The sequence below is a fragment of the Cervus elaphus genome, chromosome 23 (genome assembly GCF_910594005.1).
Source record: "Cervus elaphus chromosome 23, mCerEla1.1, whole genome shotgun sequence".
NCBI classification, from domain to species: Eukaryota; Metazoa; Chordata; class Mammalia; order Artiodactyla; family Cervidae; genus Cervus; species Cervus elaphus.
The window spans coordinates 75,368,138-75,384,772 of record NC_057837.1 but is presented as its reverse complement, the minus strand read 5'-3'; the positions used below and the strand labels follow the sequence as shown (position 1 = coordinate 75,384,772).

The window sequence follows — 16,635 nt, the reverse complement described above, 5'->3', positions numbered from 1 at the left end:
GACATACTGACATAAACACATGATTTATAAACTACGTAGATGCATGTTGCTACGTACATGTGTACATGAACAAGTATGTTTATGTATGTACATGTCTAAACATGCATTGACTTCCTAGCTGTGTCCACTGAAGGGGTCAAGAAGAGAAGACAATCTAGGAGCAACAAGGACACCTACCAAGGATCTTGGTCTCTAAAACTATTTCCCACAAGGACACAGGAGCATGATGAAAAAGCTCCACTGGGAATGGAATGAGAAAATGACCATTTTGGAAGCATGATAGTAAAAAATTAGATCAGACAAGAATCATCAATGAATGCTAAATCTAGGGCAAACTGTGATGAGAATCATAGTATTGGCATTGTCTCCCCCATCACTGCTTAAAGAAGGGGGAGAAACTCTAACAGCAGAGAAAGCAGGCAACACACTGGCCAAGTGATCACAATTAACATCCCAATGAGGGACGGAAGACATCCTGTGCCTCCAGAAGGTGTACATCTTTCTCGATGTATCACATCACCTATGCAGTATCCTTGCCAAGAACACATAACCTCATTCTAATCCTGTTTCAAACAGAAAATGAAGAACATAGGGAGGGGAAGGGTTGCAGTCTTCAAAAATGTCAATGTCATACCAGACAAAGAAGAGGCTGGGGAAATATTCCAGGAAAAAGGAGGCTAAAGAAAAATAGTAACTACATGTAGTACCTGAGCTGAGCTTAGACTCGCTTCTGTTACAAGAAGCAAGGGAAACTGCTGGGAGAGATTTTATTAGGTCAACTGACAAAACTGGAAGATGGACAACAGGTCTATATTAACATCCATTTATGAAGCTGATAACCATACAATGGTTATATGAGAGAATGACCCTATTCGTAGGAAATAAGCAGAAGTATTAAAGGAAAGAAGCACAGTCTATGTAACATAACCCTCAAATAATTCAAAAAAAAAGAGAGGAAAGAGTAAGAGCCCACATGAATGCAAATAATAAAACCAGAGAGTGAATCTAAGGATATCTAGATAATTCTTTATACTCTTATTTTTTTAACTTTGTGAACTAGAAATTTTCATATAAAGTTTTGTTTTTTAAGATAAATACTATGGAGATAGTTCTCTACTATGCTCAGAATATAATGGGTGTATACCATAATTAACTGAAGGATTTTATTGGGAAATAGCAAGAGCTGAAACTGGAGGCCTAAAGTATCAGATAAAGGACTGTTTCAAATGTAAGCGAGAGGACTTTGTATTTTTTTTTTTCCTGCAAGCCAGGGAAGAGTCATACAAAGCTCATAACAGAAAAGAGGCTTGATTAAAGGGATATACTGAAGAAAATTTTCCAGCAAATTTTCAAGTGGGTGACACAGTATAGATAAGAAGCAGTAAAGGGACATTTCAAACACAAGCATGAAATTACGGGGTCTTGGCCTAGGAAGCTAAGATTGGTAACAGAAAGTTCAACGAATAGAGGAGACATGAAAATAGAAAAGCAGATAAGGCTTGTTTACTAAAAATATCAAAGGGGGCAGAATTCAAAGATGACTCAGATTTCAAGCCCAGCAAACCAAGAGAATAATAATGTTACTAACAAAAAGAAATTTAACTACCTAAACAAGGCATAAGTGCTTCTATGGCTATCAGACAATTTTTCCATTCTCATTTTTCCTATTCTGATTCCATAACAAAAGTTAGGAAAGGAGTCAGTTGAAATGCTACACACCAGCACAAGCAATCTGAGGAAACTAGCCTCCGCAAGGTGAAATAGTCAAAATGGGTGGAGCTGATTCTGATTTTAAGTGCCATTAAAATATTCACACATAAGAAGAGGGCTGCTCAGATTGGGAGAAAATAATAGCAAATGAAGAAACAGACAAAGGATTAATCTCAAAAATATACAAGCAACTCTTGAAGCTCAATTCCAGAAAAATAAATGACCCAATCAAAAAATGGGCCAAAGAACTAAACAGACATTTCTCCAAAGAAGACATACAGATGGCTAACAAACACATGAAAAGATGCTCAACATCACTCATTATCAGAGAAATGCAAATCAAAACCACAATGAGGTACCATTACACGCCAGTCAGGATGGCTGCTATCCAAAAGTCTACAAGCAATAAATGCTGGAGAGGGTGTGGAGAAAAGGGAACCCTCTTACACTGTTGGTGGGAATGCAAACTAGTACAGCCGCTATGGAGAACAGTGTGGAGATTTCTTAAAAAACTGGAAATAGAACTGCCATATGACCCAGCAATACCACTTCTGGGCATACACACTGAGGAAACCAGATCTGAAAGAGACATGTGCACCCCAATGTTCATCGCAGCACTGTTTATAATAGCCAGGACATGGAAGCAACCTAGATGCCCATCAGCAGATGAATGGATAAGGAAGCTGTGGTACATATACACCATGGAATATTACTCAGCCGTTAAAAAGAATTCATTTGAATCAGTTCTAATGAGATGGATGAAACTGGAGCCCATTATACAGAGTGAAGTAAGCCAGAAAGATAAAGAACATTACAGCATACTAACACATATATATGGAATTTAGAAAGATGCTAACGACAACCCTATATGCAAAACAGAAAAAGAGACACAGAAATACAGAACAGACTTTTGAACTCTGTGGGAGAAGGTGAGGGTGGGATGTTGTGAAAGAACAGCATGTATATTATCTATGGTGAAACAGATCCCCAGCCCAGGTGGGATGCATGAGACAAGTGCTCGGGCCTGGTGCACTGGGAAGACCCAGAGGAATCGGGTGGAGAGGGAGGTGGGAGGGGGGATCGGGATGGGGAATACGTGTAAATCTATGGCTGATTCACATCAATGTATGACAAAACCCACTGAAAAAAAAATAAATAAATAAAGGAAAAAATTAAAAAAAAAAAAAAGACGAAGAGGGCTGATGGCAGCATCTCATGTTAAACTGTAACATACTTCTTCCCTCTAAGTTTATATCTGTACACAGAATATACATATGTATTAACTTATTCCAAGACCCTTCATTCAACTAACAGTATCATTAAAGAGGACAACGTAACATATAAAACAAGCTTAAGACGAAATCATAAAATCACGAAGTGGGCAGCATCTTCAGAGGGTGAAGTCAGAAAATTACAAAGGATCCAAAGTAAAACTGAATTACCTGGCTAACCAGTCAAATGCTGTTCAAGTAGTTTATGTTTGTTTTTATTGGTCTCTGACTCCACTGTTCAGCAAGTATTTTGATCCTGAGGACAAAAACAAATAAAAAAAGGGTGTTGATTTTTATTGCCCTTTCTTAATATAAATATTATTATTAGTCACACACAAGTTAACTTTTCCCACCTTTCCCTTCCCTGGACATAAGAAACAAAACTAACAAAAAGTTATCAAGTACGAAGCCTCTTCCTAGGAATTTGAACTTGATGCCTTATGTTGCCATACTACTTCTGTTTAAAAAAAAAAATATCAGGCAGGGCATACACAATACAATCCGTCACAGTTTGTAAACATAGATAATGCAAAGTAGTGATGAAGGAGACCAGCTCCAAGTTTTGAAGAGTGATGAAACCAGATGCGTAATCTGAACTTGGGATGTTCCCCCCAAGTCCAAAGGAAATGCTCAATAAATTAACAATTTAAAACAATATAAATATCCTATAAGAAGCTAATTAAATCTTCAAGTCCAAAAAAGATAAATACCCACCAGATAGATGGATAAAGCAACCAAAGAAAAGGGAGAAAGAAATTTAAAAAAAGTACTGGATATTTTCTTCCCCTCTAGGAAAGGGTACATCATTTCATTCACAAAAAAAAAAATAATAATTTTAAACAGGAGACAGGTAAATGAAGGACAGTTCTTCAAAATAAGCTTCAATAAATATGTGAACATATAGAACTGCAGACTCCTGCACTTGAGGAAATGTGGAGCAGGCTCTAGTGCAACAAAAAAGTGAGCCAACAGAAACATTCACTCTCACCTTAGGATTTTCCAAATGTGACAGAGCACACTCTGACTGCCACTAATTCTAGAGCTAAGCGCTTAAGTTAATAGCATTATTGCTGGAACTGGCAGGACTGTTGAGAAAGGATGGAAGGAAAAATGATATACCACAAGTTCCCAGTAACAAACACATCACATTCATGGCCAATCCACACAGTAGATGGGAAACAACCAACCACAATCTAGGTGCATGATGTGAAGGATCTGTTGCACTTTTGAAACTCAAATTAAAGATGAGAAACGGGGGGATGAGGGTTGAGGGCAGAACGATATCACATCATAACGTTGCTGACAAAGGGAGAAGAGGAAAATCTAGGTAATATATAAGTGGCATGCAATTAAAGTTATAAAAGGAACTCCTGTATCTAGTACTGTGTCTACTAATAATTACAGTAATCTCCAATTTATCACTGAGATAATGCCAAAAGTAAGCTAGTTCTTGGACTGCATCTTCCAATCCACAATAGTACATATAGGTTGTTAGCATAATGGTTAAAGAGCAGAAGCTTCAGAGCCCACAAGATCTAGAATCAGCCAACTCGCAGCTCTTTCACTTACTGGTCAGGTACTCCTGGGTCAATGTAAGACATCTTTGAGCCTTAGATTTCTCATCTTAAAATGGGTATCACAACTCATAAGGTTCTTGTGACAATTAAGTGAAAATGCTTAAATTACTTACTAGTACCTAGTATATACAAGCTCAATAAAGAAAAACAATTATTAGCCAAACAAGACTATCTGATACATAGTATAACAAGAGTTTCCAAGCACACTGCAATAAAAAACAAGAGAAAAGACAAACAACTTTGGTTTCTAAATGAATTGAGGTTCCCTGGTAGCTCAGCTGGTAAAGAATCCTACTGCAATGCAAAAGACCCCGGTTCAATTCCTGGATTGAGAAGATCTGCTGGAGAAGGGATAGGCTACCCGCTCCAGTATTCCTGGGCTTCCCTGGTGGCTCAGCTGGGAAAGAATCCACCTGCAATGTAGGAGACCTAGGTTCGATCCCTGGGTTGTGTAGATCCCCTGGAGAAGGGAAAAGGCTACCCACTCCAGTATTCTGACTCGGAGAATTCCAAGGACTGTACGTATAGTCCATGGGGTTGCAAAAAGTCAAGACATGACTGAGCAACTTTAATTCATTAATTCATTCAACTCAATGTTTTATAACTTGAATTTTTATATTCAATTTAACTAGAGGACAGTGGAGGGGGAAAAGGTAGGCAAAAGTACTGTAAAGAAAGTTCAAGGTTTTCTGGCCCCAGTTTTAAATCAAATTTCATCTCAGAAATGGTTTGTACTTCCCTGGCAGTCTAGTGGCTAAGAATCCACCTGCCAATGGAAGGAACATGGGTTCAATCCCTGGTCTGGGAAGATTCCACATGCCTCAGAGCAACTCGGCCAGTACACAACTCCTGAGCCCGAGCTCTAGAGCCCACGAGCCTCAAACAGAAGAGAAGCCGCAGGACTGAGAAGCTCGCACACCGCAAGCAGAGCCCCGCTGACCACAGCTAGAGAAAGCATGCACGCAGCAATGCATGCCAGTGCAGCCGAAAATAAACAAATGTAATTTTTAAAGAGAAATGGTTCTTTTGTTGTTGCTCCTTTTGATAGGTAAGGGGGAGTTCATGGGGTGACATTAGTACCTAGAGAACAAGACGGGTGGGCAGGAAAAGGCATTTGAGTCAGAATGTACCTAATGACTGATCCAGGGAACAAGCACTGCTGCCTAATGTGAAAAGCTGGTGAGAGCGCCTACAGTCATACTCAAGTATTGTACTGTCGATGAGAATTATCCAAAGGAGTACTGACACAGACAAGCTGTACCCCATAACCCCCAGAACATAAAGGAATACCATCTAAAAAGTTCTCCTCTCCCAGGAAGTGTGCAACTGGATTAGAGAGGCCCCCAAATAATCAGAGCAATGACTGGCCTGCCTACCAGCAAACTGAAAGGAGTACTATCTACCAAGATCCTGTCAAGTATGGAACCGCTGGGACACTGCAGTTGACTAGTCTAGAACCAAGGGTCTGCAAAGGCAACAGTCCGGGCAGTTTTCCTAGGACTGTATTTTTTGTTTGTTTGTTTAGTGGCCAAGTTGTGTCTGACTCTTTTTGCGAGCGCATGGTCTGTAGCCGACCACGTTCCTCTGTCTATGGGATTTCCCAGGCACTAATACTGGAATGTATTGTCACTTCCTTCTCCTAGGGATCTTCCTGACCCAGAGGTTGAATCCGTATATCCTGCATTGGCAGGTGGATTCTTTACCACTGAGCCACCTGGGAAGCCCCAATTTGTCTACTAGAATTAACATAAAGGTGACTGATGAGATCCACATTATCAAAACCTGCATCACTAGAAAGCTATTGGGGGCTTGGGGAGATCAAACTGAGCTTTGTTAATAAGAGCTAGTCTGAGAAGATGTGCCTCGAGGCCAGAACAAAGAATCAAACTGGGGGAGGGGAGCTGAGAGGAAAATCCAAACTACATAATGCTGATGCTGGGAAACACCAACTGGACAGAGAGGCCACTGAATATTATGAAGGTGTTTTTCTTTTGCTGTTGAGCACGGACGGGGGCGAGGACTCGACTATTAATCATATTGAGCTCACTCTTCTCTCCATGCTGCTGCAGGCAGGGCTCCCGGGGACTCCCTCCTCGGTTCCCTAAAATCACAGATGCAGGTGGGGAACCGCCATCTTTGGGAAAAGCCAGCTGTTGCCCACTCATCTTAAAAGCGATACACAATCAGTTTGTACACCAATTAAACGTCCTGTTTTTAAAGATTATGTAATATTGGCGCAAAGAACACTTTTTTTTGCAGCTGAGATTATTTATCAAACAATAAATATATCCTTTGTCAAAACTGTAACACCAGGTTTTACTTACAACAATCAACTACAACCAATCTAATGAAAGGGGAAAGAAAGGATCTAACTTTAATACCATAGGAAAGTTTTAAATTATATAAAAAGATGCTACTGTTTTTAAAGCTATATAAACTTCAGAGAAAAAAAGAATTTTCTCTTTAAAATTTATTAGTCCATTATTTCGTGTTCAAGTAAATAAGGAAAAATGTATTTGGTACCCAAGAGAATACTGGCAATACACTGATGACAAACTTTCAAAAATACCAGTCTTTCTGACAAGGGGAGTGGGAATTATTTCAAATTATAGCACATGCAGGCTTAGTAAAGTAAGGACAGGTTAAAAAAAAAAAAAAACTTGACATGTATTACCACCCAGCCTATGATATATATTAGAAAAGACCAAATTGATTTATAACAACTTATTCTGAATAGTCATTTAATAAGTTATATGTTTAGTTCTATGTAGAATCAATCTGAAAATTTAAAAGAGGCAGTTAAAAAAGAAGCTTCAGTTTCAGAAAACCTAGGTTTCGGAAGTTCAGATTCATAACCTTGGGGAAGGCATTTAATTCACTTAAATGTTTGTTCTGTACCTATCAGATGACAGGTGCTGCACAGGACCTCAAAAGTAGAAGCAAAATATGGTTCCTGCTATTAATTAGGAAAGGAGTAGCAGATACAAATAGCCACTATAGTTTCTGAAATGAAAACTATGTTCACTCAGTAAGTATCTGCTGAGCATCAACCTGCTACACTCTGCCAGACACCAGGAATATAAGAAGGAACCAAAGATGAAGACAGAGAGTCTGATAACAGTGTTAAAGGCGAGAGGATAGCCCCGCCTTTTTCACAAGATTTCTGTGGTAACTGTAAAGCACTATTTACATGTAAATGTAAGACAAATCCAGAACCATTACCTCATCCAAGAAAAAGCAAAGGGGGGAGGGTTATTAACAAACTTTGAATGTACAGATAATTTCTGCAATTATTCTCCATAGTTATAATGAAATGCCAGTTGAGTTTCTTTATAACAAAAGACAAAGGCAAAGAAGAAAAAAAAAACTTTTGTAAAACGTTAGGCATTTGCGTAAAAATCATAAGAGACATAGGAAACATTAATGGGGTATATAAAGGTTGCTGAATATGAAAGCTATTTTTAACTCAACACATTCAGGAAATCGTGCCATATATTTTGCTTACACTATGATACTATCCACTGATGAACAATGACAGTAAATACGACCATTCTGCATTTTTTAAATTACCTTGAGATTAAAGAGAAAACTAAAAAATCCAGTTGGCAGACCAGTTTATTAACAAGCTCCCTATCTCTGGCTGAGTTGTAGCTAGTAATGACATGGTTGCTAAAACAGGCAAGAAGCCAGCCGCTTGCTGGTGCTTGTTCTGCTTCCCTCTCCCCCCTCTCCTGGAAAAACCACATGCAGTGCTGCACGATCACACAAAATAAATACAGGAAAGGGGGTGGGAGGGGTTGGGTGGAGAGGTGAGCTGAAGCTCTGGGCTCCACCAGTGGAAGGCGTTCCACAAGAATTGCTACAGGGTCAAAAGTTTACAGTGGTTTCAATTTCACCTTTTAGCAGCCAATCAGGAAACAGGGACTGAACGCTGACCCTCAGGCTGCAAGTGAACATTAACTCATTGGCTACCAGGATTGTATGCGTTCCTTTCCTCGTAAGGCGTTCCTTTCTCCTTCTTAGTGGGGAATGGGGGACTTGGGAAGGTGGCAGCAGAGGCGGCGGCAAAGAACATTTTAAGTTCAAGGTGACAATTTTATTGAAGACCATGTATAAACAGGTATTTGAGTGGAGAAAAATGATCGAGTCATTTCCTTGAAATTCTCCTGTAGTATCTAACAAACCAATTATTAACGTTGGTATCGAGACAAAGTGAACTTAGGCAGGTTACAGATAGATTTATCTCCATGAGGCTGCAATTCTAAGAACAAGTTACAATACAATCACAGATAATGCTGATTATGTTTCCAGTAAATAATAACTCAGATGTTGAAGCCATTAAAGTATTTATCTAACCCCAATTTTTTATTTGCATAGGGTCTCTATCTCCTCTCCTAATCATTAATACACACACAACATGCCTATACTTTTCATACTGTACATCTACCAAAATGCAGGTACAGCTCCTAAGGTTTAAGCTTTCTTTTTCTGTATTTCTTTTCTAAAACAGTTCAGTACTCACAAGTGACTCCTATACAAAATAAACTCAAGAGTGAACCCCTTGGCAACAGATGCGACTGAGCTCCAAGTTTTGGGTTTTTTTTTAATGTAAATTTCTCCCAAATGTAGAAAACATTAGCAAACTAATCCATGAAATACTATTTTCTACATATAACACTGAACAAGGTTAAAATAAAGATCTCTACAACACAAACATTAACTATCCTACATTTAAAAACTAGATTTCTTTGACATGATAAAAGTGAGAGCTATATTAACTGCTCTATCATAATGACCAGTTAAATAGTAAAGAAACAACTGTGTAAATTTGTAGTTAAAATATTTCTCATAAATATAACAGGTGGTCGAATTTTAGCAGTCTTGCTGACTTAATCTTCTGTTATATGTAGAAGTCCCTGTAGGTACTGCCACTACATAAGAAAACGATTCCATGCAGGATATTAGTTTTCTTATCCAAACCAACACAGTAAGGTCAGTCATTTCTGAACACCCAAACATAAACTGTATACAAAAGTATCTCTCCTAAAAAAAAAAAAAAAGTATCTCTCTTAATACATGTTTACTAAAGGGCACCAAAATAAATTCATAGTGTATAAATTTTCCACAATAATTTAATGTAGCTATATATTAAATATATAGCTTAATTTTTAATATTTTAATATACATAATATATTAAATATAAAACTAAATTGTATTTAATGTAGCTAAATAGTAAATAAGCTTGATGCTAACATACAGGACTTTCTTTTTATTCAGCATTAAAACAAGTTAATTTTCTAGTAACAACTCCCAAACCTTCATGATTTAGGTTTATGCACATTTGGCCACTAGTTGTCTTTACTTCTAAAATCTAGGTTGTTGTTGTTTTTTTTTAAACATGGTTTACAGAAGCTTTTTTAATGTATTAAATTGGAGGAGTCTTCTGTATATCTTCTTTTTACAAGATGGCCTCATTCTGAAAGAAAATGGATGCGATAAAATTTTACATCAAGTCAGCATGTTAGCAAGAAGCTTTTTGTGTGTTCTGAATTTGATTAATACAAGCCAAGGTCACTTCCTGAAAGATGCCTACCATTGCAGCTGCAGGCAAACGAGGCTCCAGTGTAAAGCTGGGGGAAGGGAATGGGTGATGGCATTTATTAACACTGAGAAGGGCTTCTACCTCCACCAGCAGCAATTAAAGGATGGGAACAAGGAGATCCCAGAATTCTTGGCATGTAAAGATTAAAATATCCACACTCCTTAATATTTAAAAACAGAAATTTAATCAATATATAACACTATACTCATGTCAAAATTACAAAGACATCCCCAGTACATATATTATACAAATCATCTAATACTAAACACTGAAGTAAACTTAGCATTCAATACAATACAACCTGTACTTGCTATGCAAAACGCCTGCAAAGGCAGATACAGCCCTGGAAGAAAATAGAATCAAGAGATTCAAATTTCTCTTATCTAAAACCAACGGTGGCCTAAACATCATAAAAGCAGAAACCCAAAACACAAAAGCCTGTATCGCAAAATGTTTACCAAAGTTTTGTACTGAAATCCAATTCAATTTTCTTATCAACATGAACACAAATATTAGGTCCATGCTCAAAAATGTCATCAATGTATACATCATCAGCAACCAGAACAAAACTTCTCCCTGAAGAAAAACAGCGAAATTTAACTGAGCCCTTACTGTGTACAGCTGGGAAACTATACAAAGTACGTCACCTGTCCTGAGTTCCATGTACATTTCAACTGGACAAAATATAGGCAGAGTCAAGGAAATCTACACACTGCTAACTGTTTTCTCTATATGTAACTGGAAAAATTACATTGACTTTGTGTGTCTAATTTTTCTTACCCACCAAATGGAAGATATGCCTGAACCAAGATACTCCAGCGAGATATCATCAGCAACATGCTTTTAATGGTTGTATAATAAACATAAAACCTGGTCCTTTTTTTAATTGTCAACATGTTCAAAGCCATTATATTTCTATTTTCTACATAACTTGAGAATATAATTTTTCCCTCCCTTATGCTCCCCATCCTTTCATTCTAACTTCAACAACAAAAATAAAAAATAAAATGATATTACATGCACAAGTTCAAACAAATTGATGCTGTTTTAAGTCTTTTACCTTTCAATGACTGACAAGAAAAAGCTATTATTTAATTGGCACAGAGTATTCTGTATACGTAAAGGACTTTTTCACATCATCTTAGAAAAAGGAAGGCAACCAAGCAAAAAAATATTGTGAGTAGTCCTGAATCAAGATAATCTAGTAGCTGGGCCTGGCAAAGGAAGGCATTCAGAAGAATTCACTGAGACCTAATCACATGCCTTTGTGATAGAACAAACTCTAAAAATGAACACAGAGTAAATTAGCTATTTATACACCTTCTCCCCAGGACAGGGAAATAAATTTTTCCTCAATTTCTCCTATCCTCTATGTTATTTCTTTCCATCACATAAGTTACTCCAAAAATAACTCAGAACAAAGCACAGAGTTAAACAGTAGGTAGCAAGCTGCTTGTCACAAACCAATCCGGGCATGGAAGGTGCAGTTTTCCTGGCTTCACCAACCAAATCATTCTTCTCCCCTGGTTTTATCCGAGTACCCAAAGCACTCTGCATTTGGAAAATAAGACTGACTAAACGGGGGACAGCAGTCAGTGGTCTGGTTCTCCTCCCATACTAATGCAGCTTCTGTGTCAAAAATGGAACCTAAAAAGAAACGTTGACTGTTAAAACAAACAAGATACCAGGGTGCATGTCTCCTTGCTCTGTCAAAGTGGTTCACAGACATAAGTCTGAGAATCACACTCTAAGATTCACAGAACAAGGGTTTTCTGTTTTTGTTTTTTTAATTCAAATGTTTTCTATGGCTTCAAACTGGACGGACTGGCTATCTGGTAACTGAAAATTTTGTTTAAAAAATACATATACCATACAAAATGATATTATTAATCAGTAATAATGTAGCTGGGCTGCCAATAGGAGATGATTCGATCCCGGGGGTCAGAAAGATACCCTGAAGAAGGAAATGGCAACCTATTCCAGTATTCTTGCCTGGGATGGGCAGAGGAGCCTGACAGGCTGCAGTTCATGGGGTCAGAGTTGGATAGGACTCAGCGACTGAACCACATCAAATAATATAGCTATGCCATATGCTTATTCTCTGAAAAGCACATTAGACGATAAGCCTCAACCGTACCTTTCAAGTGAAAAGGCTAATATGCTGTCACTACATTCACTTCACAATGTTTGCTGAAATTATATTCTATAAGACTGCTACTCCAGGTTCTGCAGATACAGAGGTAAACAAGACAGGAGACCCTCACAGAAGCCCTTAACGCAAAGTGCCTCATTCCTGGACACAGGACGCTGCTCAGAGGAGTTCAAACAGACCGAAGCACTTGCCTATGAGATAAAATAAACCCTAAAGATGGACAAAGGATAAAAATCACAGAGTTAGCATTTTACTGGATATAACAACACACAAGATATTTCCAAAAGGCATTTCCAGAAAGTGATTAAGCGCCATAAAGGAAATAAACAGGGTGATACGATACAGAAGAGGGAGACATAGGGAGAAGTAATTTCAGGTCAGGAAAGGGCTCTGAAGATGCAACGTTTAATCTGAGAGCTGAAAGGAACCACCCATGCAGAGAGCTCCAGGCAGAGCACAGACAGGACTGTATATAATAGTCTAACAAATAACGACATTTATTCACAGTGGGGGGAGACCCACAGTGCACAGCATGCAGGACCTTAGTTCCCCAACCAGTGATTAACCCAGGCCCTTAGCAGCAAATGCTCAGAATCCTAACCACTGGACCACCACGGAATTCCCATGAAATTAGCAATTATTAATGATAACGAAAGATTAAGTCCAATAGACTCAATCTTCTTCCCACTTCTAGTCTGGAACCCATGCCATAGGCCAATGGGAACTTGAAAATTCTGTGCCAGTAACCTATTTCAATTTAAAATTTAGGTTTCATAAAAATCCATGAGAGAACGGTACTTAAAGCCAGGACACAACATAACTTTCTAGAAAGTATTATTAGTAACAGACAGGACAAAGAAGTATTACTAAAAACAATGCTTATTCAATAGATTTAGATGAAAAAAACAGATTCAAATCCCATCTCTCCTAATAACAACATTACCGCCACCATCCATTACTTCCTCTATAAATTAAGGATAACATCTCTCACCCTACCTATCTCCAGGGGCAGTTAGGAATGTCTGAGATCCTTACTGCCACCATCATTGTCAGGAAAAGCCATGTCTCTTAGTGGAAAAAACATACAATCCAACCACTGATTAAGGGAGACTCCCATGGCCTCATACTTGAATGCATTTGTTATTTAGATCCAGCTTCTTAGAATACTGCATGTATCTGGCTTCCCTACTTCACAGCAAATTAGACTATTATAAGCAATAAAGTATTTATTAACAAGAAAGTATAGCTAACTGGCAGGCAAAAGACAGTGAAGGAAAATGGGAAAAAGAAATTTTTTTTTAATTTAAGTAAGGCAAACAAAAACTCTTAGAACTGGCCTAGACTCATTCAACCTAATGAGAACCATTCCTGTTCAATTCAAGAGGTACAAAACGTGTCACACACAGCCAAAAAAAAGAATTAATAATGTTCCTAACGTCCTGAACCGTTTAAGAAAAGATTAAATACACTTACCACACTGCTTGAAAAAGAGAAGTTTGAATACACATAAGCATTTCAATATCTGAGGGTTAATTTTTTTTTTTTTTAAACAAGCTTTGTGCCTTAACGGTTGTTGCTGGGGATAGGTAAGGTTGTTATGGTTGTGGTGATAGCAACAGAATAGAATAGTTACACAGGTAGTTGTAGAAGTCCCAGTAGGAGATTACAGATAGAGAGGGAAGCCTAGGGAACTTTGGCAGACCACTCTAAGTTAATGATGGCTCAAGAAACATTGTGGAATGAAGCAGGCTTGCTTAAGTATAAAGCAGGAGATACAGTCCCAGATCATTAAATGAAAGAAAACTGTTACCACCCCTCCGCTGATTTGATTAAGCACTATGTCAGTACTAGTTTGACCTCAGAAGGTCACTCTTCTGCCCAATATGGAGGAGGAGCTCTTGATGTAAGCCTAACACCTACTCAAAGAATGAGAAAGAAGGTGGTCTTTTCCCCCTCTCTTTCCTTTGATTATAAACATGTAGCCATCAGGGCAGAACCCCTCACCTGTCAGCTTGCTTCGCTCATAAGCATCCTATATTAATAAACAACTGTAGACCATTACTTTGCCTCTTGCCAAATTCCTCCTGCACTGAGACACAAAGAACCTGAGCCTCATCAAGTCCAGACACCAGATGAATGATTCTAATCTAAAAACCATGGGTTCAACTCCCAATCAGAGGTACACGGTTTCAGTAGGATCTTAGTTCCTGACCCGCACTTCAGCATTGGAAGCATGGAGTCCTAACCACTGGATCGCCAAGGAATTCATGATACTTTTTTTTTTTTTTAATGAAAGGAGAAAACAAATATACTAAAACGCTAACATTTGAAGAATGTGAGTGAAGGGCACCCAGGGAGTCTTAATCATGCAACTTCTAGGTTAAGTCTCAAATTAAGAAGAAATAAAAAATAAAACGTAAAAAAGACTGGGAGAAAATATCTGCAGTGTATAAACAGACAAGGAGTAAAAACCCACAATATACAGGAGCTCTCACAAATCAGTAAGAAAAGACAACATAAGAGGGAAAATGGGCAAAAAATCAAAATAGGCAGTTCACTGTCATACAAATGGTCAATAAAACACAGTAAAACAAGCACAATTCTTCCAAGGATTAGGGAACTGTAAAATAAAAACAATAAAAGAAAATCATTTTTACCAATTGGCAAAAATCAGTAATTTTAAGCAAGCATCCTTTAGGTTCAGTAGGCCCATAATTAGAAACATAGCACAAGTGTATCAAGATATAAAAGATCTGTATACAAGGATATTTAATATAACACTGTATAAAAGAGCAAAAAAAAGAAGGAGAGATAAACAGAGGAATACGGAACTCTAATTTGATGGAAGCTCTTTGAGGAGAGATTCTAGCATGCTTTGTCCCCAGTAACTGACGCATGACAGGTGCTTACTGTATTTGTAGAATTAATGAATTAATGACTAAAGAAAGACACTCAAAAATGGTAATTATGTAGCCACTGAAACAAACACAGATATATGAAAATAATCACCTAAAAAGATGTCCATGAAACAACTTAAAAAAAATTGCAGGCAACATATGATTCCTTTCAAGTATGAGAACATGTCTACCTAGATACATACGCTTAATACTTGGGGTAAGTTAGATATCAAGCCCCCTTTCTCCTTTACCAATTTAAACAAAAAACTGAAGAGAAATCACAGATGGAGAAAATATTTGCAAAACATTTATCAGATAAAGAACCTGTATTCAAAAATATACAAAGGACTCTTAAATAACAGTTAACAGTAAGAAACAACTAATATATGAAGACAACACAATTTTTAAATGGCAAAAGATCTAAATAGCTCACCAAAGAATCCAGGTCTCCCACATTGCAGGCAGATTCTTTACTGCCTGAGACACCGGGGAAGTCCCAAGGAAGATAAACAGATGGCAAATAAGCATACGAAAAGATGCTCAATGTCCTATTTTTGAGGTATTACAAATTAAAACAACAAGATACCACCACACATCTACTAAAATGGATAAAATCTAAAAAACTGACAGTAACAAATGCTGATGAGAATATGGAGCAAAAGGAACCCTCATTGCTAGGGGAATGCAAAATGGTACAGCCACCTTAGAAAACAGTTGGCACTTTCTTACAAAGCTAAACAATGTCTTACTATATTATCCAACAATCATACTCCTAGATATTTAAATACCAAATTGACTCAAAAATATATTCATAAAAAACCTACACAAAAATATTTACAGCTGCTTTATTTATAACTGCCCAAAATTGAGAGGAATCGAGATGTTCTTCAATAGGTGAATGGAGAGACTGCAGTGTACAACGGAATATTATTCAGCAATTAAAAAAAAATGAACAGTCAAGCCAAAAAAGACATGCAGGAACCATAAATACACATTGGTAAGTGAAAGAAGCCAGTCTGAAAAGGCTATATACTATATGATTCCAACTATATGACATTCTGCAAAAGCCAAAACTATAGCAACCATGGGTTGGTTGAAGAGAAGGCAAGGAAGATGAATAAGTGAAGCGCAGGTAACCTTCAGAGGTAAAACTATTCTGTATGATACTGTAATAGTGGATACATGACACTATGCCTTTGTCAAAACCTACAAAGTAATCTTATTATAAACTATGGATCTTAGTTAATATAACATTGGTATATTAATTATGACAAATGTACCACGTACCACAGAAAGATGAACTCCCCAGGTCAGTAGGTGCCCAATATGCTACTGGAGAAGAGTGGAGAAATAGCTCCATAAAGAATGAAGAGACAGAGCCAAAGCAAAACACCACCCAGTTGTAGATGTGACTGGTGATGGAAGA

General features: G+C 37.7%; 1 protein-coding gene across 6 annotated transcripts in view; it reads right to left on the bottom strand.

Annotated features, from left to right (window-relative positions):
• The window catches only part of NCOA3 (nuclear receptor coactivator 3), a 126,991-nt gene that overhangs the window by 63,340 nt on the left and 47,016 nt on the right, over positions 1-16,635 (bottom strand). For 5 of the 6 annotated variants that reach the window (XM_043884509.1, XM_043884512.1, XM_043884511.1 and 2 more), the window contains exon 2: positions 3,153-3,237. The exons of the other annotated variant lie outside the window; for it this stretch is intronic. The gene's annotated coding sequence lies outside the window, so the exon portion shown is untranslated. The remainder of the gene's footprint in view (positions 1-3,152; positions 3,238-16,635) is intronic. 6 annotated transcript variants of the gene reach the window in all.